The sequence below is a fragment of the Ixodes scapularis genome, unplaced genomic scaffold, assembly GCF_016920785.2.
Source record: "Ixodes scapularis isolate PalLabHiFi unplaced genomic scaffold, ASM1692078v2 PGA_scaffold7__128_contigs__length_106722199, whole genome shotgun sequence".
Lineage (NCBI taxonomy): Eukaryota > Metazoa > Arthropoda > Arachnida > Ixodida > Ixodidae > Ixodes > Ixodes scapularis.
Genome location: NW_024609882.1, coordinates 62361092 through 62380991, shown reverse-complemented (window position 1 = coordinate 62380991; position 19900 = coordinate 62361092).

Here is a 19900-nt window from a genome sequence, read left to right as displayed (position 1 = left end):
AAATAAAATAACGGACAAGCGTCTCGCAGACGGCACAAACCGATGCCCCGCCAGCAGCGTCTCGGCGAGCTAGCATGCCTCCAACAACACGGCGCGGTCGCCCCCGGAGACCGCCTTGATCACCGGACACCGCGCGGTGCCAGCCACCAGTGCTAAACACCCCCCCCCCCACACGCACGCACGCACGCACGCTCGCACGCTCGCACGCTCGCACGCTCGCTCGCTCGCTCGCTCGCTCGCTCGCTCGCTCGCTCCCTCCCTCCCTCCCTCCCTCCCCCCCCCCCCCCGCCCGCCCGCCCGCCCGCCCGCCCGCCCGCCCGCCCGCCCGCCCGCCCGCCCGCCCGCCCGCCCGCCCGCCCGCCCGCCCGCCCGCCCGCCCGCCCGCCCGCCCGCCCGCCCGCCCGCCCGCCCGCCCGCCCGCCCGCCCGCCCGCCCGCCCGCCCGCCCGCCCGCCCGCCCGCCCGCCCGCCCGCCCGCCCGCCCGCCCGCCCGCCCGCCCGCCCGCCCGCCAGCCCGCCCGCCCGCCCGCCCGCCCGCCCGCCCGCCCGCCCGCCCGCCCGCCCGCCCGCCCGCTTGCCCGCCCGCCCGCCCGCCCGCCCGCCCGCCCGCCCGCCCGCCCGCCCGCCCGCCCGCCCGCCCGCCCGCCCGCCCGCCCCGCCCGCCCGCCCGCCCGCCCGCCCGCCCGCCCGCTCGCTCGCTCGCTCGCTCGCTCGCTCCCTCGCTCGCTCGCTCGCTCCCTCGCTCACTCGCTCACTCGCTCACTCGCTCACTCGCTCACTCGCTCACTCACTCACTCACTCACTCACTCACTCACTCACTCACTCACTCACTCACTCACTCACTCACTCACTCACTGATTAAGCGCGACGATGGGATGACGAGCTAGCGGGACGGTGAGACGACGCTCCCGACGCCCGACTCCTACTTCTATCTTCTCCCCCACTTTTCTCCCCTCACCCTACCCCAAGTCAGTGACAAATGCGCCTAGCGCGCGTACACGATTGACTCTATCCCCCCCCCCCCCCCCCTTAATTTTACTTCAACGCTTACAACAACACACGGAGGCAACGCCGACCGATCGCTGTCTCGCCGGGCTAGCGGCGCGACACTCGTCCATACTCGGCCGGGAGCCCCGAAGGTGCGACTCGAAGCGTGGAAACAGCGCGATGCAACGAAAGGCAAAGGGCATCTATCTACACTACGAACGGGCAGAAGCCGATGCAAAAACGTGCGCCAACGTAAACAGAAAAGTGCCGCCGCTCGCGACTACGAAATAATACGCGGCCGCATCCCTTTCCTGCTGCTCGTACTTTCTCTTACTTGACGGCTACTCTGTCTTGCGGGACATGCCGACGAAACGATCGTCGGGATACGGCGAAGGGCCGTCAACACCGTCGAGTCAACCACCAGAAAGCGTTGTTGAGCGGAAGTTGGTTTACTAGGCCTACATACGACGAAACCGACAGAACACGAACATCACAATCAAAGCACAGGCGGTAACTTCAAGCGACTTCTGCCTCGCATACATTTACATGCAGCGCTTTCACTCGCCACCACGGTCACATACAATTTTTCAACCCTGGAGCCACCGTACCTGAACCATGCCGCGAACCACGCCAACGTCCCGCTCGCCATTTGTTTTCGCTCACCTTGTCCGGCTTTGGATTGGATGCTGGATCGGCTTTCTAGCAAAGTCCATCAACAGCCGGCTCGATGCTGGATGAGGTCTGTTCTAGCCTAAACGGCCTAAACCGCCTAAACACGAAGTCGCAAATATATAATTGTGCTACTGTGCTACTCTATAAAAAAAAAAAAAAAAAGAAACGGGGGCACGAAGAAATACACGACGCTTCGACGAAGTGGCCTCTGGGAACTAGTTGGCCACTCAGTTTCGGTTTCGATTGGGCAGCTTCCTTTCATGCTATCACGCCGTGACCGAATGCGCCGCTTGAGTTTTCGATTATCTGACTTTTCACGAATGTACAATACATTCATTCTCGAACAAAACAAAACGAAAACTGGGGCAATTTTCTTGCACACAAATTACTGCACACAAATTACTATGATGTCTTCCTCGTGTCATCATATATCGCCCACTCAAATTTTAGGCTGATAGGAAATTAGGTTTTCGCAAACGCTGAGGTCGGCTAGCTATGACAGAGGCTCTAACAAGCGTCTCCTACTCTTCGCTAAGCCTTTTGGACGAGCTTTTACTGACACCCAAGATATGTGTCTGAACGGTGTGTTTGAAAATATCTCGGCATACTCAGCCAGGAAGAAAGCAAACATATACATATTACGGCCATTAGCAACCGTCAAATGCGCTTTGAATAATTTCGTTCCTTTGGCACACCGCATAGAGGTTCACGCCCGTCCGACGCACTTCCGGCGAACGGTGCGACATTCTTCACACAATTGCTCGACTTTTTCTTTCTTAAAACGGTTTGTGTGTGGGAATGTGCCTATATGATTGCAGAAAATTTTTATGTGCGTACGCGATGTTGAATATTAGTGGAATGCAAGCAGGTGGGGACTTAGCTTCGTGCAGTGCTGCGTGTCAGTACAGATAAGAGATAAGATGTGTGTTCAAATTGAGCTTTTCAATGGCGCCTCCAAGTTTTACCTCACGTACTTAGGCGTATTAAGAAAAAGAGTAGTTGCAAAAAATAATATTTCGACTATGGACGCACAAAACAAACTTCCTGACCAGCTGTAAAGGGTCGAGTTTGATGTATGCAAACTTATTGGTCGTTACAGCTTGTTGACTCGTAGACAAGCAAGATAGCCGAGCTACGCAGCGTCGAGATTTCCAGCACTGGCTCGTTCATATATATCTCGAAACGCAAACAGAAAGGCTCGATAGTGTACAAAAATGCAACAAGCATGTGTGAAGACAAGCTATACGTCTCGGGCTTGTGCTATAGATTCGAGGTCTGGCCATTTAGGTTAGTTTAGAGACCAAAAATGATGCTCTCGTGACCAAAAAAACGTGAGATCACGGCCGTTAATAGTCCACGCTGCCGATCGAAACCGAAACCATGCCACTCTCCTCCCTGGCCAACTAGTTTCCAAAGAGCAACGTGCGCCGTGTTGCACGCAGGGGTTTATGGAAATAGTCCATAGAATCCCCTAGCAGTGGTAGCGAGAAGCAGATCTGGTTTTAATAAGCGCGTAAGAGTTAAATGTAGTGACCCTTTCTGGTTGAATATAGGGTGCACGTGATGTTTTGATTGTGATCATGCAGAAAGATGTAAGAAACGAATGTGCCGCCTGAACTGTGTCTTCCTCGGACAGACCGCTCGGACCCGGAGTAGTTCTCCGCGCAGTCTTTTTCGGGGGAGTACGATCTGTAGCCACTCGCAACATTTCAGTTTCGTTATCAACGTTGCCGCGGGGGAATGAAGGAGTTTCGCTGTTTTTTTTTTGTTTCGATTGCTGGGTGGGCTTTCTTGCTGTGCTTGCTTTCGTTCCTCTTGTCATGACCGACTGACTCGAGCATACTGCGGCGCTGACATCGCTGCAGTTAATTTCAGTAGATCTAAGAAAACGCAGTAGCAGCGAAATCAGCGACAGCGACGAAGATACCAGCTTAGCTCCAGCTCGAATGACGACGAGGCAGCCGTTCTCGGCGAAGTCTTCGCCGACTCATTCGCCTTGCCAGCAAAGAGGCCCAGGCGTTACGTCGAAGACGTTGTGCGCACCTATTCGGATGAAGAGCTAGGTATGTCGTTTGCTAGAAGACAATACGACAAATTCCCCTCAGATGGAACTCGCCTTCCGAGATGACGGTCGCTCTACGGCATACGTGTTTGGTACTGCTTAATAGACCCTTCGCAAAACGTACAGCGCCACGACGGCAGGAAATTCTGGGAACCCTCGGTACAGATCACGCGCACGCGCTTCCTCGTTGCGCCTCCGCGACTGCGCGCGCGTCCCGGCAGCTAGCGCCAGCAGCCGTTGCAGCCATCCCGCCTAGTCGTACGTCGTTGCCGGCGTACCGTATCTGTGGCAGCGTATAGGCATCGCGACAGGTGAACTCATTCCAATACGTTATTCGTCGGAACTTACCTTCACGTATTGAAGTGCCACCAAACCCATTTAGTTTGCACCGCAACCCTGGCAGTTTTCGACCAGGTTCGACAAAGCGTTGGTGCAGCAGACGACAGATCCGGTACAAAGGAGAGGGATACGAAAGGGGCAGCCGTCGGATCGTCGCTTTGTTGCCGTGGTAACCTGTGCCTGCTCGCGTATGCCACGTGGAAGCCGGAAGAGGGGCGTACCGAGGACTCCCATTATTTGAAGCGCGGCGCGCGCGGGCTTTTGGGATTTTTGCAAAGGGCCTATTGCATCCTGCGGCTCGTACAAAAGCACTATAACTGTAAGGAAAAATAAATACTGCCTCAACGTCGGGGTCACCGTTGATAAAGTAGAAACAATCAACATTTTTGTCAAAGCATGTAGTTCCGATCAGAACTTCATGCTTTCAGCAAGATAGCAATGGGAACCAAAACTGTTAAAAAGCGAGGGCAGACGCTATGAAAGCGGTGACAGCGCGTGCAATTGGGTGGATCGCTTACTGAGGCCGACCGCTCAACGACCGCTTGCGCGGAGCGCTCGGCATCTCCCTGGGCGAAGGGCTGGATCGCGCATCCCCGCTTGGTCGCTGCAGCTGCAGCGCGAGAGTGAAGCCACCGATCGGCGATTTTGCATGTTGAAAAATCGCGTTTTTGGAGCGTTGCGGAGGCTGGCGGCAACATGCTGAAGACACGTTTTCTACTCGTTCGTAGTCATTCGTCGAAGAAGCTCTTTAAAACCCGGTGTAAGCCCTGAGACTTGTCGTTGAGAACATGTGGAAGCGCAGTGCCGCAGTAAAAATGCCCAACTCATCGAAAGCAAGTTTCGCCGCCACGATGCAACGCGCAGGTCACGAGTGACCCGCGCGTTGCATCATTGGACTTTTTCCATAATGCAACGTGCGGGACCCTTGTGACGTCACACGTGACGTCACACGTAACGTCAATTGTGACGTCATTATAGGAAACGTCCCATAATGCAATGCGCGGGTCACGAATGCGACTGCACATTGCATTATAGGACGTTTCCCATGACTCAACGCGTAGTTACGCCGACGGCGACGTTGGCGTCGCCGGCCCGCGCGTTGCATCATAAGACGCTTCCCATAATGCAATGCGCGCGGTCACAAATGAGACGGCGGGTTGCATTATGGGACGTTTCCCATAACCCAACGCGCGGTTACGGCAACGGCGATGTTGGCGTCGCCGTCGCCGACCGCGCGTTGCATCATGGGACGCTTCCCATAATGCAACGCGCGGGACCCTCGTGACGTCACACGCGCCGTCATTATGGGACGTTTCCCATAATGCAACGCGCGGTTACGCCGACGGCGACTGCGACGGCGATGCCGCTCAAGCCGGAAACGGGCGCCTAAGAGCTGCTCTCTAAAAAATTAATAGATGTAAACCAAATTAAATTTTCATTCCACAGCCATGTTTGATCCCGTCTTTTTTAACAAAACTGAAATAAGCCTTTGTTAAGTGGTTTAAGGATGACGCGGCGTTAATACTAGGCTAAGGATAATATTAGGTGTCACCTTTTAGCATATTGAAAACATACCCAACCCAACGGTCATTTGTAACCATGATATAGTTTCCATATCAGCGAAAAAGCCATGTCTGTTACATATCAAAACTTGCATGGCTCGAATGGCCTGTGAAAGCAGCGAAAAAACGATGTCGGCCAGTCACCAAAAACTCAGTGGCTGAACTGGCCGGTGATAACAGAAAGAAAACGATGTCGGCCAGTCAGCGGAGACTCCACGGCTGGACTGGCCGCTGACTACAGCAAGAAAACGATGTCGGCCAGTCACCGGAAACTCCATGGCTAGACTGGCCAGTGACTACAGCAAGAAAACGATATCGGCCAGTCACCGGAAACTCCATGGCTAGACTGGCCGGTGACTACAGCAAGAAAACGATGTCGGCCAGTCACCGGAAACTCCATGGCTAGACTGGCCGGTGACTACAGCAAGAAAACGATTTCGGCCGGTATCGGGAACTTTCCGGCTGGTGCTGGCCATTTTAGACAACGAGTCCCCGATATCGGCCGGCGTCGGTTTCTCACCGGCGTCCCTGGCCGGGATCCGCCGTACAGCTCCCGGTACTGGCCGACGTAATCCCAGTATCGGCCGACATGGTGTGCTACCTGGGTGGATCCAATATTTTGCAAACGTTGGGGCAGCCCTGGTGTGCTGCCTAGGAAGAGCATGAAGTTTCTGTTACTATTTGTTTTTGTTCTATGGCCACCCCCTTGTATAATGCCCCACAGGCCCTCAAGGAAAATAAATGATGATGATGATGATGATGATTTAGCTTTTTTTTTTCCTTTCCTGTCTTTCATTCAAATGTCGTGAGCTAATGGCTTGTGGAGGGGAGGGGGGGGGGAGGTTAGGAGGTAACGCAAAAGAATACAAATATAAAGCTAAGCTAGGTACATCGTGACATTATATGCCCTGCAATAGGGCGGCCCCCAGCGTCCAGCCTTTGCTGGTGGCAAAAATACCTCCGTGGCGCCGACGTCGTATGGCAAAGCCCCTGTAACGAAAACACGCTAGATTAATCTGAGTAAAGGTTGTCGTTTTCGTTCTTAAGGAAGTCATATCTTATATATTATCCTGTCATTGCAAGTTAGTTCAATTCACTGTAAACGCTTTTGCAGAGTTTAAAAATACAACAATTAGAGTTCCATTTTTTAATATTGATGTGCACTTTTGAGAAATGTTGAGAAATTAGCTGCGTTTTTGCACTAATTTTAGAACTAAATTAATAGCTAAGCATACTTTTCTTGTATTATAGTAACATTTATTTAATGGTTAAAACTTCATTATAATTTGTGTGGCTTTATATGCACGAGTTTGTTCTAAATAAATTTGGGGTTTTGCCGCAAAAACGTGCCTATTTGACGTGTTTTAGAATCCTTTCGTACAACATTTTGATTATACTTTTTTTAATAGTATATGTACATGCTATACGCCTTCATAAAAAGAGAGATAAAAAACATAATACTGAGTGCATCCTTCGGTGCGAAATTGACGTCTCTGCAATGTACCATAGTGAAACCTTGGCTATCTATCTATGCACTTCGAGATTAAACATTCTTTCTTTGAATCCGGAAGAAGAATAGCTACGGCGCTGAATTATAGCTGAATGCTACTCTTAAGTGGATAAATTTAACATATATTTGTTTACATATATATAAAAATATATGACCCGTACCATCATTGCATGACTGACGTGGAAACGCTTTATAGTACTAAAAAAATTTCGGAATTTATTTCACCTCAACCAAATTCTGGCAACCCTGCAATACACGCTCTAGCGACTTATGATCATTCGTATATTGAGTACCTTTTTACTAGAATTATAAACGTTACCGAATTTCATTGTCATCTCAGGATTATGCGAGGCAAAACCTTTCATTAACCAGAGCAATGGTAACGCAACTTTCAATTCCGAAGTAAAGCCGCATGTGCCCGAGCGATGGCACGAACATTCATCTAGCTCACCGCTGCTATAAAAACGGCGAATATCAAAAATACATTTGATCCCAGACACTGGTGTTTTTTGACAGAAACTGTGAAACTGAATGAAATAGTATTGTTTTGAAAATTTATCAAAGCAATAAAATTGAGACGACACATTTTTGTTTACCAGCCGCATCATTTTAATCTTTGATAATGGCCGTGGAAGGCTAAATTTGTCATATTAAATATATAAAATTCTACCAAATGCTATATTACATTCCTGGCGGTTGCCATATTCTCAGCACTCAAGCCTTCCAAAAAAAGAGAAACAATTTTATCTGGTTACTCGTTTCTAAAATATTTTTAAGGAGCTGTAGTCAGAGTTAATATTATTTAAAGGAATGCTTTGTGGCTTAAATTTTAACACAACATTTAGTGTGTGTTATTGATGCCCATGAAATCAAATTGAGCACATCTCGCCTGTCGTGCGCACAAACCGAGTGATAAATTTGTCGCCCCATTGATTTGACATCAGTTCGTTGCTTGAGTTGGGTCTTGGGTTTCATTCAAATAAGGTGCTCCCAGTTTTTGCTCGCTTTTAACAGCCGTACGCGCTTTAAGCATCATGACGCGTAGCCCTCGTTGGGCTATTCAGTGTCTATGGTATAGCTATTTCCGTGCACTGCAATGCCTCGCAATTAAAGAGTTCGTCGAATGCTAGCTATCATCGTGCGAAACTAAACCCGGTTTGGGAAATGATAGTGGATGCATATAACTAAAGCTTAACAAAACAACTCTGAAGTTAAACTCGTGTTTTAATGGCATATAAAAATTATCACAATTGGTTAACTGGCAAGGCTGCCGAAATAATAAAAAAAGAAGTTAGAGGCGCCATTAACTGAAGGGATATCGTACGTAATAAATTTAGTTCATGGCACATACCAAAACATTGTTTCTTTTTCCGGCATATAATTCGGTTGATTATAGAGCACACCGCCGTTCAGTATACGTACGCGGATGTCCCGCCACTTTAGCCACTTTTCGGTCGAAACGAATGTTCATTTTGACCAAATGAAGTCAAGAACAAAAAAAAAACTTTTTTGCGGTCACCTTTTTGTCACACCTACAAACGTTAGCTGAACTGAGCACCGTTATGCTGGTTCATAAAATGCACATATCAGAGCCGCATAGTGCACACCGATGCTCCGTTTTAAGGTAACAAAATGACAAACTGCGCTCTTGCTAGGCATTTCTCAGCATCTCAATTTGCAACATTAGAAGGACTGGCAAATTGAGAGGAAAGCAAACCATAGATTATGGGAGAGTAGGAAACTGTTCGTGCACGATATTTTTAATGAGGAAATAGAGATCTAAAATTGCTAAAAATTATGTTTGGGGTTTGAGAGACTTTTAGTGTTTGGTATCATGTTCCTCGACTTAATAAAAATCTAATCACTGACAAACCCCCCATTTAGAAAAGGTCACATAGAATATGCAAAGCGAAATCAGTGGACCCTTTTGTTCGTCTATTATCTAGGAAATATGATACTCGCTTTTCATTAGAGCGACCTATTATTAGGGCAGCCATTACAGATTCTCTGAACTCGCGAAGGCACTCTTGTGTTCTAAAACTGAGGACTTGCCTCGAAAAAAGAGATGCAAAAATATTTCTATGGAAAACAAAAAATTAGTGTCACTAAAATGAGCACGCGCCGGCAGTCTCTATTGTTTCATATTCATTGTTATCTCGTATTTGATCGCCTTTGCCGCCACCCCATTGTTTTGCCTTTATGACTTTACTTCCTTCCTTCTATTACAAGCGAAAGGCTTCAATAGATTTTTTTTAACCCGGCAACACCAAAAAAAAAAAGATTATTGTCAAACCGCATTCAAATTCCTTGAAAAGTATTGTTCAATGTTTACGTTTCTAGAAATTACACTGGAATTTTGTTAATGAATTAAACGGCTGCGAGCTTTGTAACGTGGGGAGCATTTCCAATAACTCATTTTATAGCTGAAAGCAGCTCCACTTCTATTACATTTTTTATTAGAGTATAACCATTTTATGCCGTAGTGTTTTTCGTATCGGATACCATCTAACAGGGTAGGGCGCATCAAGTTCTCAAATATGTAAAGGACAGTGCAAAACTTGAAATTATATTTATAATTGCCTAATACACCTGATCGTTTACATGTGAACTCACTTCCATCATTTTATAGACCTCGAACTATGTCGCTTGAGCGAAGTGTGTTATAAGGCGTTTTTTCACCTCAAATTCCAACTAAGAAATTTTCTAATTCAAGCAATGTGTAGCTGCCTAACTCGCGCATAGGAACAATATAAATACAAATTGTTTACAATTACGGGAAACAGCAACCGCTGAGGTGTGAAGTCGGCGCCGCTAAGGTGTCATTTTGGAGCAGATGGACTGAATGAATGGTAAAGGTGCCACCGTACGTTAGAGTCCGCATGGGCGTTTTGTATTAAACCGAGTAGCACACCAGATGAATATTTCACAGCGCTATGTAACCAATAAGGGTGTATAAATTATATATAAGTTGCCTGCGCAAAAAGGAAGCGTGTTTCCGTACGTCTCTTCGGTACAAATAGCAACAAGTGGCAAACGAAGAGCGCGGAATGAGCAGTGACAAGAAAGGGGACAAGACGAAGTGCGCTCTGAAATGAAGGCTTACGGAAACAAGCACACACTAGTAACACCACATTTCTGACTATTCGTTTAGAAATGAAATACCTGTATCTGTCAGGTTCATTGAAGGGCAAAAACGCACTCGCGTTGTCCTTTCTCTCTGATAGAGAGTGCAAAGTAAAACTTTCAGGCAGTTTTATCTGCCTATCTGCCTAGAATTGATGTTTCGTGCTAATTTTGGGTCAGCTTGGCGGATATCCCCGTGTGGTGCCAGATTGCCCGGCGGAAACCGCTTTACTGAACATGCATGTTATTTTGCTACCATGCATGACCATGCATCGTTATGCATGTTATCTTGTTATTAGGGCCCGTAGAATCTTTTGGCGGAGAGCCGAATTCGGCCAGCGTCGATATGAAATGCGGTCGATGGGTAGAAACCGTGAAATGTCCCACCAATATTTATCGCCGTAATATTGCTCCACTCTCTTCTTTGTTATTGTAGTTAAAAAAGATCTGAGCATTATGCATATACATTTCAATCAAGTACGTATGGCTCCGCCCCACTCTAAAAATAAAAGTCATGAAATTTGTAAAATGAGAGTTGTTATTAACAAAGCTATTCTGATCTTTCATGCTTTAAAACATAACATGACAACGTGTAATAGCACTTAGGAAAGATAATGAGCATCTCGCTTTATAAGTTTGTGTTTTTCTCCCAGAATGAAATCATTTCCGTAGTTCTTAACGTATTAGAAAATGTTCTATCGGTTACAGCTAACGGCAGCATGTCGTCTGCTGTACGAATCCAGAAATTAACAAGCAAAGTGAAGTTTAATTTTTCACAGAGGTAGTATGCTTTTGTTTTTCTGCCGAACTTCCTTTGTCGCAGTAAAGCATTGCCATTCCAGAGAAATTATACTTGCCAAGTGACTACGCAATGTTGTTTTTTTACCCTCTACGCGGCTTTTGCTCAAAAGGTAGAGATCGTAATCAATGACTTTGTTAGAGATATCTGACGTAGCTATTTACATGTAAATATAAGAACAAATAATAACAGATAAATTTTGTTACTAACAATCCCCGGAGACAAGCCCCACACACAAAAAAAAAGGGTCAGGAGAGCAACATCTCAAATAGTTTTACAGTGATATTATACGAATACTGCAGCGATAGTTGTTAGTGGGGCACTTTGTTGTTTCTCGCCATTGAACCCGCTTAATTTTAACGCGAGTCACTTTCGCCACACTGCCAAAATATTCCACGGGCCACTGATAGCAAGATAACAAGCATGGCAATGCACGGTCATATGTTGTAGCAAGATGACATTAACTAATGTGGCGATGCAGGCGAGTTGGTTATGCATGTTGAAAGTAGTGAAAGCGCACAATAAAGACGAATACGAAAACGGAGAGGGCAGCGCTCGTCCTGTTTGCCTCTCCGTCTTCGTATTCGTCTTTATTGTGCGCTTTCACTACCTTCAAGATGACATGCATGGCCACTAAATCAGACCCCGCCGGATAGTCTGGTAGTGCTCTGGGATAGGTGTTCATGTGCCCCAGAATTAGCACAAGCAACAATTCCCCGACCGATTCCCAGATAAAACCGCCTTAGAATTCTTGGATCTACTCTGTATCAAAAACAAAGGCAAAACAAGTCCGTTAGTCAATGCGCCTGACAGAAACATAAGCTTATTTTCTCAACTACTAGCCGGAAATATGACGCTAGTGGCGTATTTTTGTTTGAATGAACCCTTATTTGAGAGTCCACTTCTTGCCTGCTCTCTTTACTCGGCAATTTCGGTTTAGCCCGGGTGAGTATTTCTGAAGAAGTGACGTACGAAAATACTTTTCCTTCCTACGCAGACAGCTGAAATACGCTCTACTTAATGCACCATCATTGGTGCTAAAATGCTTTTCGTTTCCGACTTGTGTGTTACACAGACTAATACGAAACGCCTGTGCACACTCTATGGATTGAGCTCGCAGCTTTACCATTCATTCTCACCTTCTGCTCCGAAATGTAACCTTAGCGGGTCCGACGTCACACTTCAGCTGACTCTGCGTCTCCCCTTAAGGGTTACGTAAGCGTTTCAAGTTTTCTCAAACAGAGCTGAAATATATCTTAGAAATATATTTTTTTTTTAATAGAGAAACACGCCCTTGTTTTCCACTGGATTCTAACCGTTAACCCTAAAGTCTGTGACAAGCGGACAATGTAGCACATAGAAATTCATTTTGTGAAGTTAAGCGTTGCTATTTTTAATAGATTACAACATTTAATTAAAATAATGTAGTGCGGATTATTAAATACAATCGAGCAGTCCCTAGAGGATGTGAATAATATTTTGTAGACATAACGGAAATGTATTTATAGCAGAAGGAGAACCCGCGTTAGGGCGGTCTCACATGGCGTTCTTCAAGCTCGAAGTGTCGCAGGGCTCAATTTTCGCGAATGTTTTTCATTATTCCTTTGCATGGGCGGATATGGGGCTTTCCCCGGTTCGTTCCGGTTTTTTTGTGTCGTCATTGACTCGGCCTGCCGAAATAGTCGGTGACAGAGGACAGAAACTACTGGGATTGCCTCGTCGTCGCCAACTGAGCTTCGAACCAAGACCTTTTTGGCGTTGGCGCATGACGACGCGGCTATTTCTTTATTTGAGTACGCGAAGCATTTTCCTACTCAAATTTAAACCATTCTGATACACGCACTGGCTATCCGGTTTTAAACCCCCCAATTTTAGAATCTGCTTTTTTTTAACCGACATTTGTGAGCAGTTGTTTGCTAGGTCTCCGGCACTACCTAATAAACGTTTTTGCAATTAAAATTAGGCATGATGCGCTTCTCCGGCTTCTCCGTATTATAACTCCGAATACGAGTTCAGCACATAGATAAATAATAAATGTAGAGGTAGCACCTCATTAACATATGACACCTTGATGATCCTAGCAAAATAAGAAGGTTGTTTAACTCTTTGGTGTTCTTTGCCAGAAAGAGGAGTTGTGTATACGTCTCGTCCATTTGTGTAAATACCCGGCTTCTGTGTTTTCATGATATTTTTATTTTATTTTGTAGAGTAAGACAGAGCGTTTTCTCGTGGAAAGTACTTGGGGCCAATTTTCGCTAAGATTTGATTTATTATTGTTTTTTTTACATTTTTGTTTATTTGAAAACACTCTGCTCATTAGTGGTTTAAGGAAACGTAGGAAATTAATTATATTTTTCATAAAAAAAAATACTTTTATGAACATGAAATACTAAAACTAGTTCAAGATGGGAGGTAGAAATTAACATGTAAAAATTTCGAAATATCAAGCCACTATGATTGCCTAAGGATTACGAGTCTCAACCCAATCAGGAAGCTTGTGTTTTCACAAGTTTGCGAACATCCGACAAAAAACCTGCAGTCAAAATCGTAAACACTTGGCACAAAACGTGTTTTCGTAAGGCGATTCTTAATGAAGATTTTATTCGGCTGAAGCCTTCGATTATTATTACTCTTTGATCGAATGGAAGAACTTGGCATTTGAGGTCTTCTGGAACATCTATGCTCGCTCAGCAAGCAGCCACTAGGTATCCTAGATCCACTCGGAAAGCGGTGGTAAGAATAGGATTAGCCAGAAATATGTGTTTCGGAAAATCTAATAAAATTTAGAGCTGATATCGAAAAAAGGAAAACAACGGCATTATTAAAACCAACGTTCAAAACTCCTCGCCTATTTAATAGAGTAACATTACTGGCAGACAGCAATAGACCATTTGCTATATTACACGAGCATCAAGGAGAATGCAAGGATTGGTGTCCACGCGCCGCACGCGCACGCCTTACCCGTATAAAAGATTCGAAGTAACCAAAATAAAGGGTTGACGAACGCGAGTGCAAGATGCCATTTGTTTTAGGTATTTGCTTTCGAAAAGTTACTACTGCTGAGGCCATCACGTGCGGCGTGTGGAACACCTATCTCTACACTCTCCTTGATTAATGGCTAATATAGCAACAGGTCTATTAAAGACGAGCAGGCAGTCTAAAAAGAAGCTGCATTTACTCTAGAGCTACTGCTGGAGTGAGCTGTCGCAGCAATATTGGCGGATAATCAAACTTCCTGTAATCAGCTGGGGACAAGTTCCGCCGTAGAAACTGTAAACCAACGCATGCCACTGGCGTTTATTTCTAAGTGTACTCCTTAGAGACTCTCAGACAGAAAACAGAAAACTAACAAGGTAAATAATAATATTTAAATTGCAGTAGGAGTTATTTTTAGAAGATAGTTAAGATTTTAGTTTAGCCTTAAAGGGCTATGAAACGAATTTTGGGCAGGAATAAATTTATTCATATTGGGATTTTACTAATAGCACATCGTTCAGTGGGCCAAAAGGAAAAAGCTGCAAAGTCAAAAGCCTGACATTCGGTAAGCAAAATTGAAAACACAGCGGACTATTTCGTACCTCCTTCCCTTCGTAAACTCTCTGCCTTTTCACTGTGACACATCCGCGGACCCCGCAACGCGTCACCGGGCCCCCGCAGCGCGTCGCCGTGCCCAAAATCACGTCACACGGCACCGGACCTCACTTGATCCCTTCACCCCTTAGCTGACGTTGTGGTGGCAGCTACGCGCTTGCCCGACCAATCAGACGCCTCCCTTTCATCACCTGAGCTCATTCTCTGCGCGTGGGTATGCGCGCGAGAGCGAGAACACGCGGCAATATTGTTGCTAGCCCAACGAGCAGGTGGCTTCCACAGCATTGTCAGCTTCGGGGTGAACGGGGTAGGGAAAGCAACTTTTGTCGGAATTTCGAGCGACGGGATAATCTTCTGGGGGAACAATGGCGGTGCCGGGGTACATAAACGAGAGCCCGAGCAGGGGGGACTCCCTCCTTTCCGTCTTCTTGAACTGTTTGATAGAATCCGCGATTTATGAGTTGAGGAGGAAAGCTAAACAGGAAAAAGTTGGAAAAGCGTTTCATGAATCCTTTAATTATAGGTACGTTTATTGGATTTGTATAGGCAAATCCCTGATGATAAAATAATAGGTAGTATATAGTTTTAAATTGTTTATAATATCCGTTCGCACTTAATAAGACATTAGATTGTAAAAGGTAATTCTGCCGCTCAGCACCACAACCAGTGGGGGAATAATTTCTAAAATGCGTGAAAGCAAAAACCCTTGAATCCCAGCTAAAATAGGCGGCCACGTGATCTGATCCACTTGTAAGCTTCCAAAATGTGCGTTCTAAAACCGAGCATTAGAATAAAAAGGGACAATGATGTCCATTAAAAACAAATGCGGGAATATAAAAGTGTTTCTACATCACTGCCTTAGATCTAAGCATACTTCTACCACACGGGTATCAGAATAAAAGCCATGTGAGTGGTAATTGAACGAAATGGAAAAGGTTTTTTTTTTATTTTTTACGGGTAAATTTAAGAAAGACAAAGGTAATTTGAGGCATCTAAATAGCTCAGCTATCATTTCATAATCGCGCTACATTTTGCAATAAGACTGTATCTTTAAAAATTACTTTTTTTTCTCGTTTAAAATGTATTCAACTTCTTGGACTAATCAAACATACACGAGGACAACCTATGTCCCGCCACCCAAGCCCATTTCTCGCATAACGGGTTGTTTAAATGTTACACCAGATTTTTTTTCTTTTTTGCAAAACATTATATACATACACGAAAATGACAGCCCTTAGCTCAAATCAGGCCATTTCTGCCACCACAAATTTCCCCGCACAGAGGCGACGGGCATACATTCTTCAGATATCCCAATTGTCTTACAACAAATTCGCATTCCATTTCCAGTACTCACATTGTTTGATTAGCTCCTGTAAAAATTATATTGCCGCGCTCGAATGGCTGATTCCGCTGCGTGCTCGACTCCCGCGCCGCTCGCTGGAGTTTGATTCTCGCTAGCGCTGGTCTTTCTTGTTTCTATTTTGTTTACGTGACTGGAACGTTCCCGATAACTCGATAATCATGTTTTTTGTTTGAGCATGGAAACGTAGGGATACAAGCGAGCTTACAAATGTAGCTCCCCATGGCTGCCTGAGGGCTTTCTAACTTTATGTTCCTCGGCACTAGTTCACCGCATCAAACGTTAAACCTAAGTTCTCGAAGACTGTCCACCTCTGCACGTGATCGTGCAACGAGTCAAGTGGCCCCAATCGCGGACCCGCTCAAACAAACCAGCCACTTCGCTAGTAGCACGATTGTGTGTAGAAGTGGATTGTCTTCAGGCGCGTGGGCCAGTGGTACTTCTCTCGAATTCTAGCCAGAGTTCTGCTGTAGCCAACAATAATTGAGATTAAACCGAAAGTGACAAAAAGAAACTGTTATACTTTCATAAACCCAATAATACTTATTTGTCGTCCTTTTTATTCAAGATTAAAAAAAGAACAGTAACAAAAGCAAAAGAAACCAATGAAGAAACCTCGTCGTCGTCTCAAACAAGACACAAGACCAAGAGCCACAAAACTGAAAAGGTAATATTTTATACTACGCCATTATTACCCTGATTTTATACTAAAAAAAGCCCGCTGATAATACACAAGCCCGTACCAGATATACTAGTTACATTGCTTCCCTGTTTTGTTTTGTTGATTGGCTTTCAAATCAATATAGTCTTTTTGTCATATGTGGCCCTATTTATTTATTTTGATGGGTTTAATCTTGTTATTACGTTGGGCAGTGCAGGTTGAGAGACAAATTTTATTTTTATTTATTTTAGCTCTCGCTTATAAATTGTGGAAATTTACCCAAGATGACAAGGTGACGGGTCATTGTCGCAAGCTTAGAAGATCTCTTCTCGATGACTAGTAGAGATTAGCAGGAGCCACGTCGAGTTGCTGTCTCCGAAGTTCTCTTTGTAGAGAATACCTCGACGAACGACGAATTTCGGCAGAGAACTTGAGAAGGCTAGAAATATCGTACCCCCTCGTTCCTAAAAAAAAAACATGAACGTTTTATGCGGCGAACTAGGGCCGAGAAACATAAAGTAACAAAGACCGTTAAAGCTTTGACGGCGACGGGAAGACGACTGCCTTAAGCAGCCATACGAAGCTCCTTTTCTAAGCGCGCGGGTATCTAGAAATTTCCGAGCTCGAACACACAACAATATTCTAGAATCATCGGTAACAATCCAGTCACAAAAACAACACTTAGTTAAAAGGAGAAGCGCTGGCGAGAATTAAACACCATCCAGCGGCGTGCCAGTCAAGCACGCTGCTAATTCAGCTATTTGAACGAAGTAATATGACCTAACAGCATCACTGAACGTCCTACATATATATGATAAGTTTCTCGTCTTTCTTAATACTTTGTTGTCTGGCTTGGGGGATCAAAATGTGTTGTTCATTATTTAAAGCGTTATATTAGTAAAAATAAACATTTTAAAAACGCATAAAGGGATGGATTGCTCATCCCAAGAGCGTTCTTCTTTACCTCATTTTTCGACTTCACGCTTTAGCAGAAAACGAATTTAAGAATGTGTCTCGAAATTGCATATGAGGCTGATTCTATTCCCATGCATTTGAAGTTTCACCCCTTTTTGCCTTTTTCCAGGAGTCTAAAAGAACCTTTATGGTAATCATCTGACGTCTCTTATTGCAACTACAGAGAGCGAGGAAGTGTTTCTGGTTTTTTCAGATGCGTACATACTCTTAATGAATCAGTCTTCGTTCACCACAAAATGTCAACGCACCCACCTTTGTCTACGCACGAAATTTTCCGTCGTGACTTTGGACTCCTTCCAACCCGGGCAAAAACGCACGTCGATATCCTCAAAGGCAATCATCGAGGCGTCATACCAAAGGTTCCGATGAGGCGGGAGCTTGTCTCAAACGATTCTCACCCGGAATTTATTTCATTTGCGACCACGGCCGGCATGGAGGGAACGTCGGAGCATTGATACCAGGTTACGGTGTTGCTGGCGGTGCTTGTCATTTGAAAATTCACGTCACCGTTTATAAAGGGAGTGTTCAGAGGTTTCAAGCCAATATATTTATTGATGCTTTGTTCATTTTTACAAAGCAATATTAACTATGAGTAATAGTCCGTTTTTTTTGTTTTTTTTGCATGGTGATCGAAAGTTTTCTGAATATTGTAGAGGTCCAAATTTAAAATTTTTATACTTATCGATATTTAAAAGCATTTTGAGCGCATGGAAACAAACTTTAATTATTGTAAATGGTTGATTGACCGGAAACTTCTGTTTTTTAAATCAGGGGAAACCGTTAAATACTCCGTACGAAAACGATTCAGCCGAAAAACTTAGTTCTAAGACGTGTTCAAAACTCTCCGAAAATGCCTAAATAGAAAAATGTAGTTGAAGAGGCCAAATTGGTAATTTTATTATTTAAAATTTACGCTAAAACTAAATAAATATTACTTCTCCGTCTAGACCTCCTTGCGTGCTCTTTATACACACCCAAAGTTACGTAGTTTAAAGTTATATTCTATATTTTTATGAACCCCCATGTTTGCGTCTACGCGCAATTAGGAAAATCAATCTGCCTAAACTCAATTAGTTTTTTTTTTAGAGCGTGTCTTGCAAGAGTAAGGTCTATTCCATTCTTTGTGCATGTTTCGCTGCTCCACAAAATTTAATTGAAAGCCGGAAATAAACATAACACCGCCATGACCATGCGTACATGAGCACATGCTTGACAACCGAAATCCTAAGTACATGCCAGCACAGATTCACCCGGAATAAAAAAACACTGATGGCGGCCTCTATTTTGGCATATGAGTTTGGCATGTTGGATAGTGCCAAAGATGCGTTGAACGAGTACAATTGAAACTATGTGAGACCTTCAGAAAAATATTTTTATTTTGAATTGAAGTTTTATAACAACTTAGGTATTCATTTTTGTATTTATTTTTTTTATTTTACGTAACCAAAAACAACCATTCAGGTCTCCTCTTTGGTGCAGACATATATAAATATAAACAGAAAAAATAAATAAAACACAATTACAGCTTTCAAACACAAAGCAACAAACGCACAATATTTAAATTTCGGCAACAAGCACTTTCACTTGATTCCTGAATACCCTAATGCCACTGTATATATCAAGTTCGGCATTTTCAATATTGATAAAGAGAGATTTCATTCGTGACAGAGAAGATGGTTTACAGATGGTTTGAATGTTGAAGGTATTGCGGGTCCTAGTGGAACGAGGAGGGACATGAATGTTTACATCACGTAAAAGCGAAGCACTGTCAAATACGTTATTTACAATTTTGTACAGAAAAAGTTGAGCTCTGCTCTTCCAATTGTCAATGGTATCAACGAAAACTTATTAAGCAGAAAAGTGTAGTCAAAATAGGAACGGCGTTGGAAAGAGCAATCATAAACTATACGTATTAATTTGTGTTGCACATTTTTGATGGTCCTTGCTTGGGTTCATCGAAAATGTCCAGCACAGACTAATCCGTATTGTTTATGTTTATTTATATTATGTGTAAGCTGATACCTGGCGACTGATGACATTTCTTGGCAGCAAACATTTATATGTATTTGAGCTTGCTTGTCTAGTTTTATCAAAAGGTGTTGAAAATTAGCATTCGTTTTTCTACAAACTCCGCTACTGCCGGTATAATTTCCTGTGCCTCTTACAAGCCTAATAAGCTCGTGCATTAAGCTTACTGGTTAAAAATGTCACCAGTTGGTGACATTTTTAAATGTGAAATCGGCCTCTAGCTGTTGAAAAA